The sequence below is a fragment of the Lepidochelys kempii genome, chromosome 7, assembly GCF_965140265.1.
Source record: "Lepidochelys kempii isolate rLepKem1 chromosome 7, rLepKem1.hap2, whole genome shotgun sequence".
NCBI lineage: Eukaryota > Metazoa > Chordata > Testudines > Cheloniidae > Lepidochelys > Lepidochelys kempii.
Window position 1 is genome coordinate 10,445,598 of NC_133262.1, and position 27,299 is coordinate 10,472,896.

The window sequence follows — 27,299 nt, forward strand, 5'->3', positions numbered from 1 at the left end:
CATTTATGAAGATATTGAATAAAACCGGCCCCAGGACCGACCCTTGGGGCACTCCACTTGATACCTGCTGCCAACTAGACATGGAGCCACTGATCACTACCCGTGATCAATCTATCCATGGAGCTGCCATCAGCCTTCAAGCAGCAACATAACTGATACTTTCCAAGTGGCTGGGAATGGACTGGTAAGTGGTCTCCTCCTAGGCTACATGACCAGTCCATACCAGCTCCTATAGAGCAGAAAGACACATGACAGACTACCCAGTGAACACGTGCCAGTTCAACTATGAGGGTGGGAAGTAGTGACAGGTGGAGCTATGGCCACTGTTAATGAAGGCAGCAGAAGCATATGAAAGCCTACCCCTTTGCCAGAGGTTATGATCTGATAATAGTCTTGACAGTCAGTGGCAAAGGCAGGGAACCCACCTCCTTCCTTCTTGCTCTGTGCCTCCAAAAATTACACTGAAGCAGGTGAGATGTAAAAGGCTTTGGTCCCAGTAGGGAAAGCAAAGGAAGAGAAGCACCCTGTTAACCTGTTAGAACAACGAGTGACTTTGGGGACAGATCAAGATCACTGACTGAATCTGACCCTGGCTCTAGGAGAGGGCCAGGTTTTCACATCAGATTGTTTTGAACAACCACCCAAAGCAACACCTCTTTCCACCTGCTCCCCTCAGTCAATGCCATTTGAATTAGCACCTAGTATTGCTGGCTGGCCTGTCCCCCTACCTCATTTTCTAGATTCTTTTCTTTCCACCAGGTTCCCAACAGTTCTTGCTTGTTTGTAGCTGCTGCTGCTCCCTTAACCCCAAACACAGTCCAAGACCCTGACTCTCAAAACAGGTAATTAGGGCAGAGTTGAAACATTAAAACTCCATCTGAAACCTAACTGCTAATTGATATTTAAAAAACAAATAAAAGAGATAAGGGCTTAATTATTTGAGTCTTTAAAACTGGCAAAGTTGTATGGGGTAAATGCAACTCTTGGACCATAACTAACTGAGATCCAACTGAATATTACACTGAAAAAGGGACTTCTTCAGTTCTCATGTTAGTCAAAACCTCCCATTTCATGCCTCCGTGCATATAAAGAAGTCAAGTCAATTTTTTTCCTCCTTCATGGCAACAAAAGAAAGACTTACATCGTTCATTCATAGACTCATATGGATGCCTCTTAGACATACCATATACCCATTAAAACTTGAATAGGGTTATGATATATTTGTCTCAGAGTTTTATCATAAAAGTATCAATTAGCTGGCTACTGGATAAGAAAAAGTAACCAAAGCAACAATGTGTGATCTTGTCTTTCAGGTGTTCCACATCCAAGTTAACATAAAAGAAGTTCTCTTTCCAGCGTGGGTTTTGGCAGGAGCAAAAAATCTGTGCATGAACTCACTTGTGCAAAACAGCTAGTATAAGGCCAGGAAAAGTCAGTTTGTAAAACAAACAACAGATTAAGTGATGAGACTCTCACATTTATCTAATATAATCAACATTCACTCATGACATCAGAATTAACCACACTGTCCTTTTGGTAAAATACTGTCTCAAGTTCAAGGTGCACCAGCAGTCAGTGCAGTAACTCCCAGATCACACTCCTATGTATCCCAAAACTGTCAGATGGCAATGATAGGAAATTGCAGCAAGAGAAGTTTGGGTGTGACTGTGTTTCAAAGACTAAGTTCTAAAAAAGGAAATGGTGTTCTGTGCACTTGCTTGGTCCTGTAGAATTCCAGTGACTCTCTTCTTATTGGACTGCAAATCCAATAACATCTGCGTAAGGGTGAAACTTTCAAATCCACGATTTGTGAGGGGATCAAAAATCAGGCAAAAAGGTTTTTCCATCAGCCCTGAAAGAAAGCTTGTTCCACAGAGTTCATGTCTGAAGGGAATACAAGTCCTTGGCATGTGCCTAACGTAGGCATTAAATAGAGACAGAAAGGCATGCACTTAGATTTAGACTTCTGACATACTACCAAAAAGAAGTGCCATAACCAAAAAATGCTTCATTTTACAAGAAAGATTCTTGGCTAGGTTGCACCTTGGGTTTCTGGGCTTATGTGTATGTGCTTTTTGAATAATTCAGCCAGTTACGTCTCCATGTACCATAAGAAGGTGATTTGATGTAGTAATTACCTGTTACTCTTGACACAGTAATTAATACAGCAAAATACCACAGTACACTATGTAAACTTAGACCACTATAATTAAAATACACGTCTGTTCAACAAACTGTTTAGAGTGGGAAAGAAGAAAAAAAACCCTGAATATGCGTATTTTTCTAACTGGAAAAAATATGGTTTTGAATCTGCCCCTTTAATAAGCTTCCCTCCCCCATTACAAAAAAGTTATAATTCAAAAGGGCTAGAGAACAATATGAACATTGCAGAGCAATGCAGATATTTTACATATCAGATGCAAAGTGTAAAATAGCCGACACTCTCACATTAAGGGTTTGGGGTTGGTTTTTTTTTTGGTTGGTTGGTTGGTTTTTTTTAAAACACTCAAGAATGCAACTTGGAAGGATATAGTTTAGGAATCACATTGTTTTCAGTTAGACAGGAATTGCAATGTAAGAGCACCCACCCGGATTTGATGGCTTCTGCTACTTTCCAAAATCCACAATTAAAGACAGTCCCTTAAAGTGTTGGGTTTTTGGGGTTTTTTTGGTTTTTTTGGGGGGGATGGTGGGGGGGAGGGAGGTTTCCTTCCTAGCCTCAGATACACAGCAAACTGGATTAATGGCTTGCACTTTTCTTGGAAACTAACAAACAGTAACACCAGTGGAAAAGGCGTTCACAAACTTTTTGGAGGCATCAAATGCTCTGTTTCTAGATTAAGCCACCACAGCACACAATGACCGTTGAGAGGAGACAGAAATCTACATACAGCGCTAAGTTTAGTTAATGAAAAAAAAAGACAAAAACAAAAAGGTTCCTTGTTCAAGAATCTACCGACTCAGCACATTCTGTCGATGTGTACACAGAACAGAAAACAGGGTGTGATAGAAAAAGAGAATTTAGACCAGCGTAACAGATAAATTAGTAACCTTCGCAGTGTAAAATACTCTCTGCACTAGTCCATAGTAAAGATCTGACAAACACTCTGAGTTACTGGAAGCGGAGTTAATCCCTATGTTCCAGTTCAACATTTTTTACTGCTGTTTCTATGTTATAATGCCTTGAAAAGTTTATGGTTTGAACTAGCACCTGAATACAATGTAATTTTGTTTGCATAAGCTGGCAAGGGATAAGAAAACATCACAAGTCAGAGCATGTAAGACTCAAGTGATACAGAGGCAAAAAGGTATCCTCTCTGTAATGTCTGGTGATCTTATTTAAAGATGATAAATTCGGTTTCTTACAGACCTTATCCTCAGTGACCTCTGTACCCAGGAAATAACCAGTATTCTGATTAAATGATCCCTGACTCCGGTCGAACTTTTAGAAATGCAGCCAAGAATCCACTGGCTGAATGTATCATTGGAAACTCTGGCTTCCCACTGGACATCCTTCGATTGCAGGGACCATTGATCAGAGGAACACAACTCATAAATCCTGCTAAAGAGAAATGAAGGCTTCTGTGATGTTTAAGGAGTGTCAGAACTACTCAACTCTTCTCCCACTCCATTCATTCAGAAGAGAAGAACTTTAATTTGCTAGTTTAAAGAAATCTAGAAAGATAACTTAAGAGGAAGAAGGGTCTTGCAGAAGAAAGTATCTGGAAGAATTAGAATCCATATCCTCTGCTGCTAATGTGACACGTGCTTGTTTAGGACATCTGATCATGACTTAAGAATGGGTACCCCTTGGGGTCTACTATGCAGTTCCCTGAGCACTGCGAATGGAGCAAGTGAATTACTGGCCAACCAAGCAACCAACCAAATAGGCAAACAAGGAATACAAGCTTCATCAGAATGATACAGCCATTTATAGGCATCACTCTTTTGACTAAAAGCCTTGATAAGGGCATCCCTTTCATCCCAGAATCTGAATGAGGTGCCCATAGGAGAAAGGGGATCCCAGATGCACTCCACACACCAAGCGCATGGTGGAGGACTGCAGAAGACGCTCTTGCACTATAGTCTTCTCCATAACATTTTCCTTTTTTAATCCCTGGAGGTGAAAAAAGAAGCCCTGACATCTGACTGAAATGCAGGAGGAAGCAGAAATGTGCGACTGAATGTACGCACTCGGAGGTGGAGAGAGTACCAAGGACAGAACATTGAAGATCCTATGGGTTGAAAGGTTTTGGCTTCTCTCTCATTGGTGCAGCTATCTATCAGACTGGAAGTGTGAGGGAGCAGAAGCACTTTTGCCATTTGTTCTTTCCATATTGTTTGAAGGAATCTCTAGGTAAAAGCAATGAACACAAGTGACACGATAGCACCAGTGAACATTCATACCACAAAGGACAGCACGTATAAATGCATTGCAAAACATCCCCTTACAGACACCACCACTCTCAGTTCCTTGGACTAGTGCTAACACCTAGCTTCTGGATCAAATATTTAATACTGCTGTTGCTACAGCAACATGTCTTGAACACTTCATGACTTCAACTAAAAGCTGATTACAATATAATTTAGAGAAGCAACTTAAAAAAGCTTCTGTTTTGGCTAGAATGATTTTTCTTTTAATATGAGGAAAAAGGGGGGGAAACTTTGGCGGCTACCTCAATAACTGCTACCCATCAATTTTATCTATGTATTACGTACATCTACATTATTTCCTTCATATTAACTTATTTCCTTAAAATTTACAATATTGACATTTTTTCCTCCCCTAATTTGACTCTTATCGTTCACAGACTTTTGTCTAGGAGTATGCAACAATGCCATATGGCTCCATTATCTTTCTTCATTAAGTATTTCTGCAATTTAAACAAAAAAAACAAAAAAAACCCACCCTTAATTCCATTCACCAAACACTAAGTACAGTGCCGGAAAATGACTGAGAAGTTTAGTGAGATCCACAACACTTACCATTTCAGAAAAATTCTTCTTTCATGCTTATAATGAATGAGGATGAAAAATAAAATTCATTCCTTAAATTTTTTCAGTATGTGTAAAAGTGCTTCACACATATAATTAAGTGGTAAGTTGAAGAATGCTTTTTCTTTTCATACTTTAATTATTCATCAGGTACAGCATTGTTTTACTGTATTAAATGTTTGATGTACAGAAAAGTCTATTCTTTCAGAAGTATAATTTCATCCTCAGTTCATTTATATTCTTTTTAATAGTAGCTAAAAAGAATTCTTCTAAATCATTTAATGTGATATTCTTTGTTGCTGAGAAAATTCAATCTGTTTTTTCTTCAGTTTTTACTCTGTTGTTTTCTTACAGTTAATTATTTAGGTGGTTCCAACAACATGTTATTACTGTTGTTGAGTCATATATATGTTGCCTGACTTGTGTTACACTTCATCTTTTTTTTCCCCCCCCTTCTTCTTCTTCATATGGTTGGGATTCTGTAAGAAAACATTTTGCTAGAACTTAAATTTACCTTCCTTTAAGTTAGCAATTCAGTAGATCAAGACTAATTTTTTTTTAGCCTGATAAAAATGGCTATAAGTAAGTTTTAATTATTTATTTAATATAGTTTAATTGCAATCTGAATGGGATGCCAACACCTCAGGCAGATGGCCATGACATTTAACTTATATAATTAAACATAAGGGTGGGGAAACATAAAACAATGTGCGTTAGTTTCAAGTTTTTATATATATATATATATATATATAAATAAAATTTACCTTTCCTTGCTTCAGCTTCTGTCAGGGTAAAAACTGTATAAGCTAACAACTTTGGGGCTATAGGAATCTGGTTTTGCACCATTGATAGGAGTTTTGTCATTGACTACGCCTGGAGCAGATACCAGCTCTAAGGCCAAGATTTTGAAAAATAGGAGCCGAAAGTTAGGCTCGGAAACAGTGATCTGATTTCCAAAAGTGCTGTAACTTCCACTTACGTCAGGGGACACTAAGCAGGTTTTAGAAAAAGAGCCCTCAATTAATGGGTTAAAAAGAAAAGAAAAGAAAATAAAAAAATGAAATAAAAAATAATCTGTTTTACCCAACATGAGCTTGATCCAAAGCCCACTGAATTCAATAGAAGTCTTTCCACCAACTTCAATGTGCATTAGATTAGACCCTAAGTGGTACAAATTTTCCAAATATCTAATACATGCTATAATTACTGAACACAAAGCAGGTACATGTACATGAAAATGGTCAGATGTGTAACAGATCACTTAGTTAATTTTCAGGTGTTCTGATTTGGGCATGCATTAAGGCAACAGTGTGTGCATTTTTGCTAATGCAATACAGACCATAAGATTAGAAAATCTGGCCCTATTTACCTGTATATATTGGGACACAAAGATAGGCACAATCAGAGGTGCTTGACCAATTTTTATAGAGGGGATGCTGAAACCAGAAACCATGAAATTTGGTTGTTATTACTACTTCAAGCCAGGGGGTGCTGCATCCCCAGCTCTCCTGGGCATTATGGCCTATTAGACAACAGGCTCAGTAAAGACTACAGAATCAAGCCCTTCCTTGCCATATGAACTTCCATCTTTGTAAATTATTATTTACAATCTGTTGAGTCCATTAATTGTGTTTTATTCTTAACTCACTCCGATTTGTCTATGTCGTGCTAAGGACCTCTACCCAGGGATGGTTTTACGTACTATACAAGTTGCAATCTTTTTATATACAAACAATAGTAAGTGTTCTTCTTGGGCATTAGCAAGGCTCACACCTCAAGTATTCGGAGAGAAAAAACAAGCTGAGGTAGCTTTCTTTTTTTACTTTTATTCAGCATTTTCCACATTATCCTGGGTCAAATTCTGCATTCAAATATGCATGCATGTATGCAAAATTTGGCAATATCCTTTTTAAATGCATTACGAATATCCTCACATCTCAAATTGCTAAGTGATTGCTCCCCCTCCCTTTTCTGAATCTCCACTATCCGGGCCAATCAGCTTTCAATACAAAAAGGATTACAACTCATATCTCCCTCGGTAGTGCTGTTACTGTGAAAAAAGCAGGTGCAATTCCCAAGTACACATACGGACAACCATTACAATATGAAATATGCATGCAATGATAGGCAAGGTGGAACTGTAGGTGAATACGCTAACGGTTGTGATATAACATTTGGAGGCCTAACGTGAAACCTGGTTTGCATCACAAGTGAAAAGAGTTTAATGATCTCAACTTAGCTTTATACTGGCCACATCAAAAATTTCACATATTTGTCCATATCCAGTCTTTGGGCAAGAAAGACTAGAACTAAAGTAGCAGGGCATTATTGGAGACAATGGGAGTTTTGCCATTGACTTCCACAGGACCAGGATTTCACCCCAGGTCAGGTCAGAGTTCTGGGGAGAAGCATGTATTGCCCCAGTGTGCATTATTATACCTGCCTGTAGCCAGGGTTCTCTGTCTTGCTCTTTTGTGAGCACTGAAATTCAGCCATCTCACAAAGCTAGTTCTATTGAAATATACATAATACACACACACAAAATGAGAAAGTATTTTACACTTGAGAGCATCAATTCTTGATATATCATACTCATCACCCAACATTATATATTATAGGCTCAATAACCACAAGTCCATGATCACAACAAAGGAGAATGTACCAGTTTCCATTCATTTTAAAATCCCTTGATCATTCTCTAGAGAACGTTTCTTCCTCTGTCATTGAGAAAGTTAATATAGCTAGAGTCATGGAATAAGATTCATCAGTTAGATTCATCAACAGGCAATACTGAAGTCAAAGAAATGAAATTGAAAATGTATCAATTTTATCCATTATTTTAAAGACAACAGTACCTTTAATCCACTATTTTAATTCTACCTCCAACTGTATTTATAAATATATATTGTGACAAACTTCCTCCTCTACCTTGGTGGGTCTTGCGCTTATTGGCGGATTTGCTCACCCCGGAGCTTCACGGCAGCCCTTAATTTGGCCGTTTTCGTGAACCCACAGTCCAGGTCAACTCCTCCGGTGTCTGACCAGGAGTTGGGAGATTTGGGGGGAAACCGGGCCCACCCTCTACTCCGGGTTCCAGCCCAGGGCCCTGTGGAATGCAGCTGTCTAGAGTGCCTCCTGGAACAGCTGTGCGACAGCAACAACTCCCTAGGCTACTTCCCCATGGCCTCCTCCCAACACCTTCTTTGTCCTCACCATAGGACCTTCCTCCTGGTGTCTGATAATGCTTGTACTCCTCAGTCCTCCAACAGTATGCTTTCTCACTCTCAGCTCCTAGCGCCTCTTGCTCCCAGCTCGTTACACACACACCACAAACTGAAGTGAGCTCTTTTTCAAACCCAGGTGCCCTGATTAGCCTGCCTTAATTGATTCTAGCAGCTTCTTGATTGGCTGCAGGTGTTCTAATCAGCCTGTCTGTCTTAATGGTCTCCAGAAGGTTCTTGATTGTTCTGGAACCTTCCCTGTTACCTTACTCAGGGAAACGGGACCTACTTAACCTGGGGCTAATATATCTGCCTTCTATTACTCTCCTATAGCCATCTGGCCCGACTCTGTCACATATCCACCCTCTGCTCAACACTATGGGGTTGGGCAACTTGGGTCGTCAGGCAGTGTACTCGTGACAAGCCATCTGCATTGCCATGGTGGCTTCCAGCCCAGTGTTCTATGGTGAATTGGAAAGGTTGTAGCGACAGAAACCATCTGGTCACCCTTGCATTCTTCTCTTTATTTCACTGCATTCACTGGAGGGGTGCATGGTCGGTCAAAAGGGTAAACTGTCGTCCCAGAAGGTAATAACATAGTGTTTCCATGGCCCATTTCACAGCTAGGCACTCTCTTTCAACCACCACATACTTCTGCTCTCTTGGGAGGAGTTTCCTGCTGAGGTGGAGGATTGGGTGTTCTTCATCTCCAACCATCTGAGATAGGACACCTCCCAATCCTACTTCAGATGCATCTGTTTGTAAAATGAATTCTTTGTTGAAATCTGGGGCTATAAGCACGGGGTTACTGCAGAGGGCTGTCCATAGATCCATGAATTCTTTCTCTGCGGCATCTGTCCACTTCACCATGTCTGGACCCTGGGCTTTTATCAGGCCTTTCAGGGGACTCGCTCTGGTAGCAAAATGGGGAATAAATCATCCGTAGTACCCCACCACACTCAGGAATGCCCAGACTTGCTTTTTCCAATTCGGCCAGAGCCAATTTTGGATAGCCTCTAGTTTGTTTAGTTGGGTCTTGACCATGCCCCTTCCTACAATGTAACCAAGGTATTTAGCCTCAGCTAGCCCTATAGCACACTTGGCTGGGTTGGCTTTGAGGCCAGCCCGTCTTAGCGTGTCCAGAACCGCTTCCACCTTTTCTAAGTGGGTTTCCCAGTCAGGGCTGTAAATAATCACATCATCCAGGTATGCTGCTGCATAACTGATATGGGGCCATAGGAGCTGGTCCATAAGATGCTGGAAGGTGGCAGGGGCCCCATGCAGTCCAAAAGGAAGAACAGTATATTGAAACAGACCCTCTGGAGTACAGAATGCCATCTCTTCTTTCGCATCTTTGGCAAGGGGAATCTGCCAGTATCCCTTTGTTAAATCAAGTGTGGTCAAAAATTGGGAATTGCCCAGGCGGTCAAGTAACTCGTCGATACGGGGTATAGGGTATGCATCGAATCTGGATATCTCATTCAGTGGCGAAAGTCATTACAAAACCTTGTGGTGCCATTGGGTTTGAGCAACACCACAATCGGGCTTGACCACTGACTGTGGGACTCTTCGATGACTCCCAGTTCCAACATCCTTTTTACCTCTGCCTTGATCTCCTCCCTTTTTGCTGCTGGGACCCGATAGGGCCTTAAAGTTACCTTTGCCCCAGGGTCTGTGATAATGTGGTGATATGCTTCGGTGGTCCGACCTGGTTTGGTTGAAAACACATCCTGGTATCAGTTGATCATCTCAGTTACCTCCTTCTTCTGGTTTGATGTCAGATCAATGGATATCCTGATCTACTCCTGCATGTTATTTCCCTGGATTGGGGTCTCTTGGGCCACTACACATGCCTCTCGTTGGTGCCAAGGCTTTAAGAGGTTAATGTGATACATTTGTTCTTGTTTCCGGTGTCCTGGCTGCCGCACCTTGTAGGTTACTTCCCCCACGGGTTCAACCACCTTATAGGGCCTCTGCCATTGGGCCAAAAGCTTGCTTTCTGCCGTGGGTACCAACACCGTCACCTGATCCCCTGGTTGGAACTGTCAGACTTTTGCCTGGTGATTGTAATGAGTTCACTGGGCCTCCTGCGCCTTTTCTAAATGTTCTCATACAATAGGGGTGACCCGGGCTATCCGTTCACGCATCTGCAACACATGGTCAATTAGATTTCTCCCTTCACTGGGTTCCTCTTCCCAGATTTCTTTTGTGATATCTAGTATGCCATGGGGGTGGCATCTGTATAATAATTCAAAGGGGGAAAACCCAGTTGACGCCTGAGGTACCTCCCAGATTGCAAACATAAGGTAGGGTAGTAGGGTGTCCCAATCCTTCCAATCCCAACTTAACACTTTCCTTATCATTGCCTTGAGGTTTAGTTAAACCTTTCTACCAGCCCATCGGTCTGCGGATGATCGACTGAAGTTCTCAGGGTATGTATATGGAGCAGCATACACAGGTCCTTCATTAGCTTCGACATAAATGGGGTACCTTGGCCTGTTAATATCTCCTTTGGTAGCTCCACTCGGGCAAAGATCCCCACCAACTCTTTAGCTATTGTTTTAGAGGCTGTGTTCCGCAAGGGGACAGCTTCTGGGTAGCGAGTAGCATAATCCAGAACGTCAAGTATATATTGGTGGCCCGGGCTGTCTTCTCCAGGGGTCCCACTAGGTTCATGGCTATTCGCTCGAAGGGGATCTCTATGATGGGAAGGGGTACTAAAGGTGCCCTCAAGTGGGGACGGGGACTGTGTAGCTGACACTCTGGACAGGATGCACAGTACCTCCGCACTTCATGTACTCTGGGCCAGAAGAATCATCGCAGGACCCATGCCAGGGTCTTCTCTACCCCCAAATGCCCCCCAAAAAGATGACTATGGGCCAGACTTAATACAGCATTCTGGTGTTTTTGAGGTACTAGGATCTGCTGTACCTTCTGCCCCTGTACTGGTGCAACCCGGTATAAGAGATTCTTCTTCATTATGAAGTAGGGTCCTGGGCCCAGGGTTTTCCCTTCCACGGGGACCCCATCTATTTCAGTCACCTCTTTCCTAATGTTGTCGTACCTTGGGTCTTCAGCCTGGTCCTGTCCAAAATTTCCTCTCCTGGGTCTAATCTGCCCAAGATCTAGGGGGCAAGTCTCTGTTGCCTCTACTGGTTCAAAGGCATTAGGGTATGGGTCAGACTCGGGTGCTTCTCCCTCCTGGGTGACCTCCTTTTCAGGGTCCGCCTACCTACGAGAGCGACCCTCTGGCTTTGGGCCAGTATTCAGGTTCCCAAGACCTTAGCTGCCCTTCTTTCCCTTTTTGTCTTTCTACGCTGTCTGGGAGTGGAGAACAAATCTGGGGATATTTCAGAGAAGGTTGGGGGTTGACAGTCTACTGTGGATGCCTCACTACTTTCAGGGCTTCCCACTTTCTCCAATTCCCCCACCGGAAGAAAGTCTCCAAACCCTGGGAAGTCCCTCCCTATGAGCACCAGGTATGGGAGTTTAGGGACTACACCTGCTGCTACCTCAGTAGTATGCCCCTGAATCTCGATTTTTACTGAGATGGTGCGGTAATAACCAACTGTCCCATGGACACATGTTATCCCCGTACACTTAGCCCACAGCAACTGACTACGCTTCATGAGCTTCCCCAAGACAAGCTTGATAGCACTCCCCGAATCAACCAGTGCTGTGGTCTCTACCCCATTTAGCTTCACTGGTCTGGTGTACATATGTGGGGTTAGTGAGACCCCACAAGGTGGATTAGGGAGCATGGGTCTGCCCAGTTCCCCAGGTTACACAACATAGGCTCCTCAGCATTGGGACACTGTGCAGCTATGTGTCCCCACTCCCTGCAGGCATAACATCTGTATGGAGCCCTAGGCGTTCCCCGGTCTCTTGGTTTAGGCAGTCTAACATCACGATCCTCTTTCCCCTCAGTGCTCCGACTCTTTGTGGCTTCTGGTGGGCCTTCAGCCCCTTCCTTTTTCCACCCTGGGCTCTCCTGGTGGCCCAGTCACCCGAGCTCTAGAGCTTGGTCCTGCTAGTTTAATCCGGGGTGCTTCTTCCTTAACTGATCGGGTCAGCTCCCTCGCTGACCTTCGCCTTTCTACCAGCACGATAACCTCGTCGTAGGTGGAGGGTTCGTTCTGGCTTACCCAGGCACGAAAGTCTGGCGGTAGTCCTCTCATGTACTGGTCGATGACCAGAACTTCTAGTATCTCCTCCGGACTCCGGGACTCATTCGTAACCACTTTCATGTAAGATGGATGAGGTCCTTTAATTGGGACCGTGGGGTTTTGTTTTCCTGGCACCACCACTCATATCATCGCTGGGCCCGCACTGCGGTCGTTACCCCAGATCTGGCCAGGATCTCTGCTTTCAGCTGGGAGTAGTCTGCTGCAGCCTCTTCAGGCAAATTATAGTAGGCCTTCTGGGCCTCCCCACACAGGAATGGAGCGAGGATGCCAGACTAGTGTTCTTGGCTGTCCTCTCAAAGGCCAGGAGGTATGCCTCTACATCATCCTCCTGCGTCATTTTCTGCAGCCAATTGCTGGCCCTTATGATCTGCGTCCCATCATGGCCATGGTTCAGCTCTGTAAGGGCCTTTACCTGGTTTACCAGTTCCTGCAACATAGCCCGGTCTTGAGCAGCCTGGTCCATCAGCAGGCAATTAGTCTCTTGCTGCAGCCACACTGCCTCCTGTTGGGCAGCTGCCTGGACACAGGTGGCCTCCTGCTGGGCAGCCGGGGCTTGTATCAGTGCCTGCACTATGTCCTCCATTGTGGTGAAAATAAATAAACAAACAAGCAAACCCTCTCCCTTCCCCTCCCCAAACACCCTCCTTCTTCCGCCGCGCTGTGTACACCAGATCCCACTGCTGACACCAGCTGTGACAAAGTTCCTCCTCTATCTTGGTGGGTCTTGCACTTATTGGCGGATTTGCTCACCCCGGAGCTTCACGGCAGCCCTTAATTTGGCCGTTTTCGTGAACCCACAGTCCAGGTCAACTCCTCCGGTGTCTGACCAGGAGTTGGGAGATTTGGGGGGAAACCGGGCCCACCCTCTACTCCGGGTTCCAGCCCAGGGCCCTGTGGAATGCAGCTGTCTAGAGTGCCTCCTGGAACAGCTGTGCGACAGCGACAACTCCCTAGGCTACTTCCCCATGGCCTCCTCCCAACACCTTCTTTATCCTCACCATAGGACCTTCCTCCTGGTGTCTGATAATGCTTGTACTCCTCAGTCCTCCAACAGTATGCTTTCTCACTCTCAGCTCCTAGCGCCTCTTGCTCCCAGCTCGTTACACACACACCACAAACTGAAGTGAGCTCTTTTTCAAACCCAGGTGCCCTGATTAGCCTGCCTTAATTGATTCTAGCAGCTTCTTGATTGGCTGCAGGTGTTCTAATCAGCCTGTCTGTCTTAATTATCTCCAGAAGGTTCCTGATTGTTCTGGAACCTTCCCTGTTACCTTACTCAGGGGAAAGGGACCTGGTTAACCTGGGGCTAATATATCTGCATTCTATTACTCTCCTGTAGCCATCTGGCCCAACCCTGTCACAATATCTACAGTACATTATACATAAGGACAAAAATAACCATAAGAGAGAGAGTGAGTGTGTGTATACGTACAAGAAAATGAAATATATTAGAAATATATTAGAAAATGAAATATCTTGCTTCTTAATTCCTATCTTGCTTGTACTTCCCACTCAGCTCTGTTCTGTTACCAATAAGTGTGCAGTAAATCCATGCTTTTTCCATTATCTACCTTCATCATGGGTTTTAGAAATACAAAAATTACATAATCCAATTTTTCAATACTTTGCTCATATTTAAAAAAGTTACTTGCAGTCAGCATCAAAAACTGATGGATCTGTTTAGCAAGAATTCACATTGGGGAACATTTTTTCCTTCATATTTATGGCAAAGGTTTGTTGTGTCATGACTGTAAAGTGTAGCAAGGCTCTAAACTCAAATTGCTTTTTTGTTCATTTGAACTATAACGCTCCCTTTTATCATCTTCATAAATGCAATTACTTTTACTGCAGGATCCGGACCAAGTGCTTACACTTTCTTCGGGCACAGAAGAGTTTGAAAAGGCTCAATATTAATATAACTATGGCCTTTACCAAACTTAAGGAGTGACATTCAGTTCATTATACGGGAAGGTAACTCTTGACACATATGCACTTTCAAGGGGTCCTTGGAAAGAAGTGGCAGCAGTTACAACAAATTAACAGCATACAATAAAAATGCCATAAACATGCAGCATACGTAATAAATCCAATCAAGTCTACAAGCCTCACAGATAAAAATGAGTAATGACTTACTGTCTCTGAAAATAAAAAATAGAAGTTTCTGAAACACTACTGTTCATCACTGCAACATATTTTTGCCTCTAAATCTAAAAATACAAATTTAGTGATTTTTATATGAACAGCATTGTACATAATGTATTTACTTTCTCATTTCCCTTTTCCACCCCACCTCCCAGCTTGTGAAAACAGGGAAACTATTACAGTGAAGATTCTTTTGTGATGATTTTTTAAGAGTTCTGTAATGTATTCTTGGTGTTTAGACAGATGTTAACTTAGAAGTGTTTAGCAAAACAAAACTAGTATGCCTGAACTGACCAAACAAAAATACCACAGAACTTATGGCAACTGTTGCTCAATAATTTTTTGGCTGACTGCATTAATTTCCTGCATCTGATCTGTTTCTAATTCTAACTGCTGAGGTTGGGATCTGAAGTCAATAGCCAAGAAGATGCATTTGGAAGTTTGAGGGGTATAGATAGAACTTCAGTTAAACAGAAAATAGGGCTATCCAAAAACGAAGCAAATGGAGGAGATTCAGGTTCTGGACATCATCCTTGCCACGTTTAAGAGTCTTAACTGCTAAAGAATATCAGCTTGTCAAATTGCCGCGGTGAAACCACTTTTTGCTCTACCTGGTCAGATACTTCAGAAGGAACTGTTGAAGAAATGGGAAAGGTTACAAAGAAAAGAAAGGATTACCAAGCTGAAATGTAAAAATAAATTTAAAAAACAAAGCAGTTCAAATCACACTCCCAACTTGATCATCAAAGGGGGGGAACAAAGGACTTCCTTAAACATCTTCCTGTATGATGGGTGTAAAGGCGTACGAGTAAATTATAATTATTAAAAATCATTAAAAAGAAGTTAATTGAGAATAACTATTTAGGTAACAATGATTTTCTTGAAATCCTCATAACAGAAAATCCATTTTTGATCATTCTCTTGGCAATAACTTGCATAACTTGAGAATAATTGCAGATTTTTAATTTTTATACATCCAAAAGAGCATAAAGGGAAAACCATAAATTATATACTAACTCCAGCTGTTAAATGTTGGCATTTTGTCTTTAAAAAAAAGTTCAAAATCTGTTTCCTTAAACCAAGGAAATGTGGAAAAAGGCCATCCTGCCAGTGGAAACATTCAACAGCAGAAAGCTCATGCTGCGGTTTCTTGCCGAGGCAGCAAACTTCTCTAAAAGGGAAGTTACTGCCAACTCAAATACTGTTTGCTTTCACACCCAAGAACAAACTGTGTGCATGGTGAAGGTTTCCTGAGGGCTCAATGCAGCTGGAGCATGCTGAATAAAGGTAACTAATGTCAAAGCTACTGTAAACTTGTTCTCATTTTTCTATCAGTAAGCTATCATCAGTGCAAACAAGACTATTATTCCGCCACCCCTCCTAAAAGAGACAAACCTGTATCAACTGTAATTTAAACCTTCTGGGGTTTGTTTGTTTGTTTGTTTTTAACGAGTCAAAACCCCCAAGGGGCTTGTCTGTAAAAGCGATCACTTTTAGTTTAGTTAGGAGGATAGGTCAGGTTCAGATTCACAACCCTAGTAATGATGAATTTCCATATCTCAACACAATATGTAACAGAGTTACTCTCCCTAAGCAGGAAATGCAAAGGGAGGGCTTCACTGTAACTTTACCAATTACAGTCAGAAAGTACTGCCAAAGCAAACAATTACTGGGAGGGCTCAACTCTGAGGAAGATCACGAATGACTGTCACACTCACTACAGGCTAGACTGCACAAGATTGGTGAGCACTTGCTCACACAAAGCAGTCTTACTGAGATCAACATGAATTACTCATGTGAGCAAGTGCTCACCAAGATGAGTCAGAGTTGCACAATCTAACCTCATGCATACTAGAGAAAGCAACACAGAGTAGAAAGAAATGTATCATGTTTCAAAAATTGGAACAAGAAATAGTTTTCATATAGTAATACTATGCCTTAAATTAAAAGCCAAAATATTGCATTTACTGAATTTTTTATTTTATTTTGAGGGGGGGCGCGCAGGCTTTAAAAGCAATATTGAGAAATTTAGGCTACAGTGACAGCATAAGATAATAGTAGTTTCATCTACCAATCCACTTTGAAATCAATAGTTATGTTATTTTGAAATACAATGTAGGAAAGAATGCAAGATCCCTACATCTAAGGAAAACTAAATGTTATCAAATCCTGCCTTCCTTTTCCTAGCCAGCTGGCACACCCAGAATCAAACACAGTTAATCATTTTAAGGAAGAATCCTTTTCAAAGTAGAAAGTCACACTGTTTATTCCAGAACTCCTACTCAATACTATTTTTTTCTGTGTACTAGTGCCTAGCACAACACACTAAAATGGCATAAGGCACAAATGCATCTTTATGAAAGAAACCATGAGCCTGTGCAAATGAAGGATTCTAAACACTATCCAACTGTCGTGACACAATTTAGCTCAAACAAGACTCTACAGAGTTAACCATACCCTGGCCATACACTTCAATACACGCACATCCAAATACAGTCTTTAAATGTTAATAGCCAGCTGGCTTTCTATAGTTTTTAAATATAAGCAAAAAGTTATGGTTTACAAACAAGATTAAAGCATGTCAAGCTAAACATTAGGAAAAAAAACATTTCCAAATAAGAAAAAATTAATTTGTCTACTGTTCCCTGAAGACTATAATCTTACAATAAAGATGCTTTCACCGTGCTTTTCTGATGATGGATGTTGTGTCATTTATTTCTTTCATCACTCCCTACCTTGTCTGGTCGCTGGTGGAAAACCAGGAAGCCACAGACACACACTTCAGTTTTTCACTTTTTCAGGCCACAATTCTCCAATGCCAGGTTGCTGCCAATGTCCTTGCAACCAATGGTAAACAGGCCACAAGGTTCAAGTTAACTGCCGAGTGTTACTACACTGAACATCTGGTCATGAATGAACGGATTGCCCACTAACTCTCAGTATTGGGCAGCTGATGAAAAATTCAACATTTTCCTTGTTGGCACAGTTGTTTTGGAGAATTCTCTAGAGCTTCCTGAATTATATTAAGAAAATTTCACTGCAGCAATCTATATCTGTGAGAACAGCTGGTGTTGAAAGGGATCTGCTGCTCTCTGTGCTGGGGGACTTTGTGTTGGATCATGCTACTTTTACTACATTTGTCCTTGAAAACTTAGCCCAACCTCTGAGGTCCTAGTAAAACAAAGCCGCAGGAATGTTACCTTGCAGTTGCCCAAGAACTCTGGACAGAAGAGTATAAACATCAGAATGGAAAATGGGAAAAAAGTATTATCCAGCTAATGGTCAATTATAGATGAAACAGGTCATACACTAGATATTCAGGCTTGCCTGGAAAAGTTCAGACAAACTAGAATAGTCCCTATGTTCTGCACCACCACTCTATTCCCTCTGCTATATTTTCTTCACTGAGCAACAGAAATCCTCCCCATGAAAAACTCAAGATCAAATTGTGGGAATCTCTCTCCATTACACTATAAAGCGAGGATTTAATTTTTTGCAAAATCCCTTGTTAAACTTCACTGCGCCTGTAATACAAATCAGAATCAATCTTACATTATAAGCCAAATTAAGGTAAACACTGAACAACATGAAATCAACAATACTGCTCATGTCATAAGGAAAACATTAAGTCTTTCAAAATTTAAAATATTAAAAAAAAATAACTTCTTGATAGTGTGATAGTGTAATAATATGGCATGTTTTTAATTTTTTTTTAAGGAAGTGGTAAACTTAAGGCATGCTAAATTTAGGCTATTATCTATGCAGCATAAATTTCACTTCTGTGTATAAATGCTAACTTGCATATTTCTCCATGGTAACTAAACTATGATTAAAACAACAGTGAAACCAGCCTTTAGAGCCACCTGTTTAACTAGGAACAACCTAATTTACAAAAATACTTAAACTTCAGAAATTTCATGGGACTCTATATCACACTTTTCCCAGTAGAAAACTCGCTTTGCCGTGATCTTATAATTGTAACATACTTGGCTTCGGTGGGTAATCATTCTTTTTTTTAAACTAGTGTCATTTTTTCATGCATTGTTCAGCATAACCCAAGTGGTATTAAAGATTATAAAGAATAAGACTCTAATAACCCTTTCCGAAAAGGAAGTTATTTTGCTCCTTTGAAGGGATTAATTTACCTAGAAAGGATCTTCATGTTTTACAAAAGGAACAAATGAAAGAAATGAGAAAATCCCCAAACTGAAATTCTGATTAGATACGGTAAGACACCTCCAAAACTCATTTTTCCCCCCGTTGATATATCCTTGTAATTTACTAAGACGAAATGGACTGTTTTATGGGTCAAATTAAGGAAATAATTATAATATGGCCAAGAATAGTAAGTGTAGGTACAAGCAATACTTATTTAATTATGAAGCATTTGAATATGAATCATTTTAAACCACAGAATTAAGTTAAGTATTTAAATACTGAAAGACCCTTGATGTAGAAATGTAATCATAATAGGTCAGGTTTGGTGTGAAATACATGACTCATATTCATGACACATATCCAAAAGTACCTCATATTAAACTTTATTATAATCAAAAACTGATCACCATCCATTTTGTCTCCTGGTTTTCACATGATGTAATGTCTAAGGCCAAGTCTCTAGCTTTTAAGTAAGGACAACTGTACTAGTCTCACAGTAACACATCATAAAACGTTCAGAATCCATTTAATTTACATTTCCCCATCCAATGTCATACACAAATATACAATGGATGCTAATTAGATAACAATGGTATTAACAATTTCTACAAAAATTGATGTTAAAATCAATTCCTGCTATTAACAGCCCTTGCAGGATGACAGAGTAGCCTTCCAAAGTCATATTTAATATAACTAAAGCATCTGCTTGTAGAACAATGATTTCTAAGCAGAAACAAAATAGGGCCCTGATCCTGCACAGACTCATGTGTGTGCTTAACTTTACATATGAAGTAATCCCACTGAGCTCAACTGGGCCGCTCCCGCATAAAATTAAGCACACATATGAGTCTTTGAGGAATGGGGCCTAAACTCAAAGAGTTTTTCCACTGAAACCTGCTCTGATTTCACTGCTTACAGCCACTTTCATCTCTTGATTTGAGCATTTGCTTGGGATTTATTACTTTATGACTATTATTTCATCTGCTAAACTCAGCTGAGTACTCTCTTCCAGTGTTCTCATTATGAATAGAGGGGTTAATATTGTTATTAAAGGTTTTAGACCTCTACCTAAACCCCAAGTAGGCTCATAATACAGTAAAAGCTTTGTTATCCGGCATGCTGAGGGAATAGGGGGTGCTAGTAAGGCAAAAATTCTAGTTAACTAAGAGGGAAGGAGTTTGGGCGCAGGAGGGGGCTTGGGGCACAGGAGGGGGTGCTGGATCTGGGCAGCGGTCACCTCAGGTAGCTCCCCGCAAGTGGCGATATGTCCTTGCTGCTCCTAGGCGGGGAGCCACGCAGAGCCAGGCAGGGAGCCTGCCCGCCCTGCACCAACCGGACTATAAACCGGACTTTCAATGAAGATCAGAAATGCCGATCTATAGAGCTTTCAGGTTTGTAAAGTGTCAGATAACACAGCTTTTACTGTAGTTTAATTACAACTGAAAGAAATAAAACATTTTTTTCCACACCACCAATTTGTTTACTCTGTGTGTTTGTCAGCACTTTGTAGTATGGGGTAAATTAAGTATCTGAAACTATTGCTATCTCGCTTTTTAAAAATGACTAGATTTCAAACAGAAAAGGAGTACTTGTGGCACCTTAGAGACTAACCAATTTATTTGAGCATGAGCTTTCGTGAGCTACAGCTCACTTCATCGGATGCATACCGTGGAAACTGCAGCAGACATTATATACACACAGAGATCATGAAACAATACCTCCTCCCACCCCACTGTCCTGCTGGTAATAGCTTATCTAAAGTGATCATCAAGTTGGGCCATTTCCAGCACAAATCCAGGTTTTCTCACCCTCCGCGCCCCCCCCCCCCCCCACACAAACTCACTCTCCTGCTGGTAATAGCCCATCCAAAGTGACAACTCTCTTCACAATGTGCATGACAATCAAGGTGGGCCATTTCCTGCACAAATCCAGGTTCTCTCACCCCGCTCCAAAAACCACACACACAAACTCACTCTCCTGCTGGTAATAGCTCATCCAAAGTGACCACTCTCCCTACAATGTGCATGGTAATCAAGGTGGGCCATTTCCAGCACAAATCCAGGCTATTACCAGCAGGAGAGTGAGTTTGTGTGTGGGGTTTTTGGAGGGGGTGAGAAAACCTGGATTTGTGCTGGAAATGGCCCACCTTGATTATCATGCACACTGTAGGGAGAGTGGTCACTTTGGATAAGCTATTACCAGCAGGAGAATGAGTTTGTGTGTGTGGTTTTTGGAGCAGGGTGAGGGGGTGAGAGAACCTGGATTTGTGCAGGAAATGGCCCACCTTGATTGTCATGCACATTGTGAAGAGAGTTGTCACTTTGGATGGGCTATTACCAGCAGGAGAGTGAGTTTGTGTGTGTGTGGGGGGGGGGGGGTGAGAAAACCTGGATTTGTGCTGGAAATGGCCCAACTTGATGATCACTTTAGATAAGCTATTACCAGCAGGACAGTGGGGTGGGAGGAGGTATTGTTTCATGATCTCTGTGTGTATATAAAGTCTGCTGCAGTTTCCACGGTATGCATCCGATGAAGTGAGCCGTAGCTCACGAAAGCTCATGCTCAAATAAATTGGTTAGTCTCTAAGGTGCCACAAGTACTCCTTTTCTTTTTGCGAATACAGACGAACACGGCTGTTACTCTGAAACCTAGATTTCAAACAGATTACGTCCCTTTATGGAGCAAATGCTGCCACCACCTCTATGACCATAGAGGCTTATTTGACAGCAGAACCAGTGTAGTTCTACAGTGCAAGAAGCTGAATTCCACAAGGCTAGATTCCCCTTTAGGACATGAACCTCAGATCTGCTGGGGTCCCCTAAATGACAGCATGCATCGTGGTGGAGGGGTAAGGACATGCCCAGATGATCCAGTGTTATGCAGATTCTCCAATACCTGCCTCTAGGAGAGGGGAAGTGCATAAAGGGCCAGAGAAGCTGAAAAGCCATTAGGTTTTTCTGTTTCCATTCTCATCATGCACCTAAACCAACTACTTGGAATAAATGGTTCAGCTGTCATGCTCCTACTGAGCTCAATGGGAGTCTTATGCCAATGTTGGACATTACAGTTCTGTTCCCGGATCTCTTGCCGTGGGTATATGAACACTCAGAAATCACTCACTCAAAGTTGATCTAGCCTGTTAGGCTAATTACACTTTGTTTTGCATCATAGTCCTGCATTTGCAGAGTGTCTATAGTATGTAAATTATATAAATTACAAGAAAAGTTGATTAGCATAATTCAAGCCTCAATGCAGTTACTAAAGTTAACAATGAATACAAATTATACACTGTCAGTTCAATGCTGCTGGGAAACTGCACAAAGCATGTTACCAAATCCACTGAAACACACATTAAAATGAGAAATAAATAAGTAGTAAGATGATTAGTGATGATTTTCCCAAAGGATTTGGAGGCTTGGCTTACACAGGAAAATCTCATCCAAACTACCAGAATTCCTGGAGCCTGTCAAACTGGGCCAGAAATTACAGATGATTTCTGGAACTTCCTACTTCCAATCAGGACAGAAACAACAACAAAAAAACCAGACTCTCACCTGTTACAGTACTTTCCTATTTTCTTTTGTGATGCCAGGTGAAAAAAAGAAGTGTGGAAGTACCACAACATTTAAATATAATTAAGCAAACAATAATAGCAGCTTTAAAAAAATGAACATTTTAAAAACTAACCGGACTTTTTGACTCTCAGAAAAAGATTTTAATATTTGGATAGGAAGGTTTGGGGGTGTTCTGCCTGAACATATTCCCCCATCTCTAGAGGTGATGGACATTATGACAATGGCAAAAATTTAATATTCCATTAATATTACCACTTTGGATCTATTAGAATTACCAGTTCCCTTTCTCCTTTGTATTTTATTAGCACAATGGGTAGCAGGAGGAGGAGGAGGAAGCTGGTATAAAGAGGGTGACACCCGCACAGGTGGATCTTCCATAGCTACTACTTGAATGCCCCTCTGCTTAGAGAAGACTATTGGCATTCTCTGCTAATATGAAGTGGTCTAACTGCAGCCCCCTTCATGCACCTCTCTAGCTCCTGGAAGGTTCAGGATACATTCCCTTGTATGAGTTCTGTGCGCTTGAGATTGCCCTTGATGTGAATGGTCCTCGCTGGTAGTAGGGGGCCCCTTTGTGTAATGTTTTGCTCCTGTTGCACCATTGTTTACAGATAGCTTCAGAAAACCTAACTCTTCCCTGGTAGCTTTCCTGCAAAAGAGGAACTTCTCTCATCCTACCAAGGACTCATCAAGGGTCCTTGCTAAAAGGTGCCTTCCTGCAAACTTGATTAAGGAAAGAAGCTACTTCACCTGACCATCACACCTTAGGATTCAAAGACTAGGATGCCTCCTGCTGACCATGCTAGAAGGCACAGGTTTGGTTGTAATACCCATTGCATCTAGTGGAACACAGGAAACCACCAGAGACCCCTTACACTATACTGCCTTGAACTCCTTGTTCCTAAAGGAGTTGACAGGGTTGCCAATGCACCTGAGAAAAACCCAAGCCAAGAACGTGTGGGAGACAGAAGTCTGAAGAGCAGTGGAGGAAGACGCATCATTTTTCTAGATGGAGCCTTCTATAAGTTAATTAGTTTGGTTCTTTAGGAGTAAATTGCTCTCTGATGACATGACAGTATGAGTAAGATCCGTTGTCCCAGTTCAGGATCATCTCTACTTCTATCATTGAAAGCCAGAACTTGGAAGGGCTTACACATTAACATTAAGTCATTAAACTGTACTTGTCCTGCCCAGGCTTTTGGTTATCCCAGACTGTTGGAGAATGGTATTTTCCCTAGCCTGTTAGCAATCAATAAGGTCTTGTTTAAAGAGGAACACAGAAAATTCAAACTTAGCTTAAACTCTGCTTATGACAATGGATGGGCAAACCTGTTCAGATAAAAATCAGAACCCAGCATGAATAAGCCCAAAAGCCTATCTGAGATTCAGAAAAATCTGGGTTACATTTTATTCTATTTTAATCTTCTTTTCAAGCCTCCTATCCCTTCCTACTTTTAGCCTAGACCAATAGTGGCGCAAACGCCCAAACCAGAAAATGCTGGGAAGTTTGCAAATAAGCTACTTTTGTGAAATTTCAGCTTAATTTCCAGACTACAGAAGTCCAGTTAAGCTGTAGATAAAGTATTTAAATACTGGATACTTAACAGAACCTACTCTCTGAACATGTCTCTCCTATCCTACCATCAGTCTCCTTATCTCACCTGCCTCCTCTTGCAATACAGAAAAATCAACTGTGGTTTGAAGACCCCTGCATTACTAGGCACCGAAGTGTTGCAGAATCATCATAATCTTTCCCTCAGAACATCTTGACTTTTGTCATTTTAGATCAGATTAATATCTGGAAGTGAGGAAAGACAGGGAATGGAAGAGATCTCTTTCACTCACCTTTGTCCATCCCACATCATCATTAATTATTATTAGTAGTATTATCTATGATGACGGAAATGTGCATTGTGCTTTGCACAGTAAATAAAATTACAAGGCTCATGCCCCAAAGACATTACAATATAGCACTGACAAAAACAAAAAACACAACACATGGCAATGGTTCTGAGCTAGCACTGGTCAGGAGTTCTGTAGGTAGGGATGAGTCATAAGGAGAGACAGGAAGTAGGAAGCATCAGGTACTTCTGGTGGACTAGTGGTGAGAAGGTGTTTCCACAACAGTAGACTGCACACAGGCAAGAAAAGCAAAGATAGACAAAGAGCATTATGAAGCTCTGAAAGAGCCTGGTTATAGCCCTTTCCAGAATCCATTAAAATGGCTCACTCAAAAGATTAATAAATATTTTTTCCCCAAACTAAAATACAAACATGCACATTGCTCAATGCACTGGCAAGATGGGATAGCTGGAGAACAAATCATTCACTTGCTAACTCTGTTTCAGAGGCCTAACTTACCATCTCCATAGAGCTAACCCAGCCTACTAATATGAAATCCCTACAGTCATTTTGTGTACATGCCTCTCTCCCTAGGAACATCTACCTGTCTGAGGGTATACATATACGGCCAGCCTCTGCACATGGATATGTAGGGCAAGTCAGATGCTCAACTTGACTTCAATGAAGCTATGCTGATTTACACTGCCCTATAGGATCAAAAATTGCTCATGAATACTTGGTCACATTTGCTTTTGATAATCTTTGCATTGTCACAGGAACCTCTCTTTTTTAGAAATTTGGATTTTGAAACTGGATGTACTCTTGAGCAGTTTTGCTAGAACCCAAAGCACTGAAAGTATACGCCATGCTTCCGCATCATCATCATCTCCTTTAAACATCTACTTTACATAAGCTATTCCGAACTTTCTGACACTGTTTAAATTCAAACATAAATTTGTACACAACAATAAAACATGCAGCTAATTTGTCACGCTTCTATGAGCAACTGTGTCACTCACACCAAGAACCATTGACTGTGGTGTTCAGAGCTTTCGTTCCTATTTCACATCACTCAATTGAGCCTTCTGTAGAAAAGCTTTTAACAACCACATCTGGTCTTTAATAAATCACTGCACTTTGTCTTCCTGCCAAAACTCCTCCTTTATCTAACTTACATCTTCATGATGAGATAGGAAATCACACATTATGGTGGTGACAAACAATTGTAATTATGTCATTAGTAGCCATTTAGTCTACAAAGGTTCTCAAAAAGGAAATATAATGCACAATAAGAAATATAGGATAATACATTGATCACAGTTCCAATCCGCTTTTTACTTCACAAGTGTAAAAAGCCGGCATAATTCATGGGCACAGCAGGCAGTAATAGTACACCACTTTATGAACTATGCAGCTATTTTATTCCCCTATCTACTTAAAAATAAAAAAGCTTTTAATAGCTTGATTTAGACATAAAAGTTATTTATGACGCTTCGCTGATTATGATATTTATTTTTTAAAACTTTTCATGGAAGTTATTCTTTCTGAAATATGAATACAAACTATGTTATCAAAGATCTCACTAAAGAACATTTGTGCTATCAAAAGGAAAGAAAATGAAGAAACTTTGGTATAGGCAAGAATTTAGGAAACAAAGTTGTCTGTGCCTTCTATGGTTTGGAAACCTAGCATGCCATGCATCACAAAGGTTGCTCTCTGATTTTTTATGAGCTGTTTAAAGGAGTGAATTCCTACGAGGTCAGTGAGAATAAAGGTGCTCCCTATTAAAAATAGGCATCACTGCTGGAATATCCACACTTATGAAGAGAAACAAAGCCTAGCGAACTGAAGGTCTTTAAGAAATTGGTAGTCCATCAGCCTGGAGTCTTCAGTTGTGTATATATTCTGGTAATGAGTATTAATTATTTAGGATGCAGACTAGCGTATCTTAATTTTTTAAAATATGTAGGATTACCAACTTTAAATTCATTAATTTAAGAAAAGAAATCAGTAAGTCAATGTAAAGCTTAACACTTGTTTCCAACACAGGGTGAAATCCTGGTTCCACTGAAGTTAATGGGAGTCTTCCCATGGATTTCAATAAAACCCGGATTTCACCCAGGATGTTCTCTTTTGTAGTCATCCCACAGAATTAGTATGCTAAAAACAAAGTTGTGAATTCATGGGCATCCTCCCACAACAGTAAATTTCTGAAAGTAATTTTAATATATTAACCAAAAGAGCAAAATCCATTTTCTCTTCTATGGCTAGGTGAAATTTAATTGGAAAAGGTAGTAAGTATTTTATTTAATTAACGTATTTACAATCATCTTGAAGCTGCTAATGAATTGCATGAATTTGGGCACCATAGCACCAGTTGTCAGTTTGGAAAGCTTATACTTCAAGCTTTGAATCTTGCACTACACTGGTGTATTCCCCACCCCCTCATTCCGCCAAAGGAAAACCATCTCTCAAGATATCCAAACACCCACACGTGCTGTCATTTCTAGTTTGTTATAGTCTCCATCATTTCCTGCTAACCACCACTGAAATACCTCATCTATTTAGTCACAATCATGGAGTTTAAGGCCAAAAAGAACCATCAGATCAGCCAGTCTAACCTGTGTATCACAGGCCACCAAACCACCCAGCACCCACATGCTAAACCCAACAACTGAAATTAGACTGAAGTATTACAGCTCACAAGAGACTAGATTATTATGTGCCACAGACAGAGAATAGGAGGGACCAAGATGCATCAGTGCCTGAGGCCCCTGCAATGGCAGGGAAATGCTTATGTGAGAAATACCCAGATAATCGACGTGAGAGAGAAAATGCTTGGTGCTATCTCAAAGCACTGCCCTATGGTGTCCCATCTCCAGCCATGGCATTCCCTGACGCTTCAGAGAAAGAAGACTAAAAGAAAAGAAAATACCCCAGAATACACTGGGGAAATGGGGAAATTCCCTGCTGACCCCTGCAGGTGGCCAGCTAAAGCCCTGAAGCATGAGCTCTTAGGAACATAAGACATAAACCGGAAGTGAGAGCCCAGGGATGCTGAGCCCTGCCCCTTACCATCACAACCAACTCTGTCAGACAACTGAACTCATACATTTGTCCAGCCCTCTCAAATTGTTTTCCCCCACACCTCTTACTGAGAGGGTGTTCCAGCACCTCAC

The 27,299-nt window shown here is 41.3% G+C and overlaps 1 protein-coding gene across 15 annotated transcripts in view; it reads right to left on the reverse strand.

The window, feature by feature from the left end:
- FOXP1 (forkhead box P1) overlaps positions 1-27,299 on the reverse strand; it is a 493,539-nt gene that overhangs the window by 326,716 nt on the left and 139,524 nt on the right. The window lies entirely within an intron of this gene.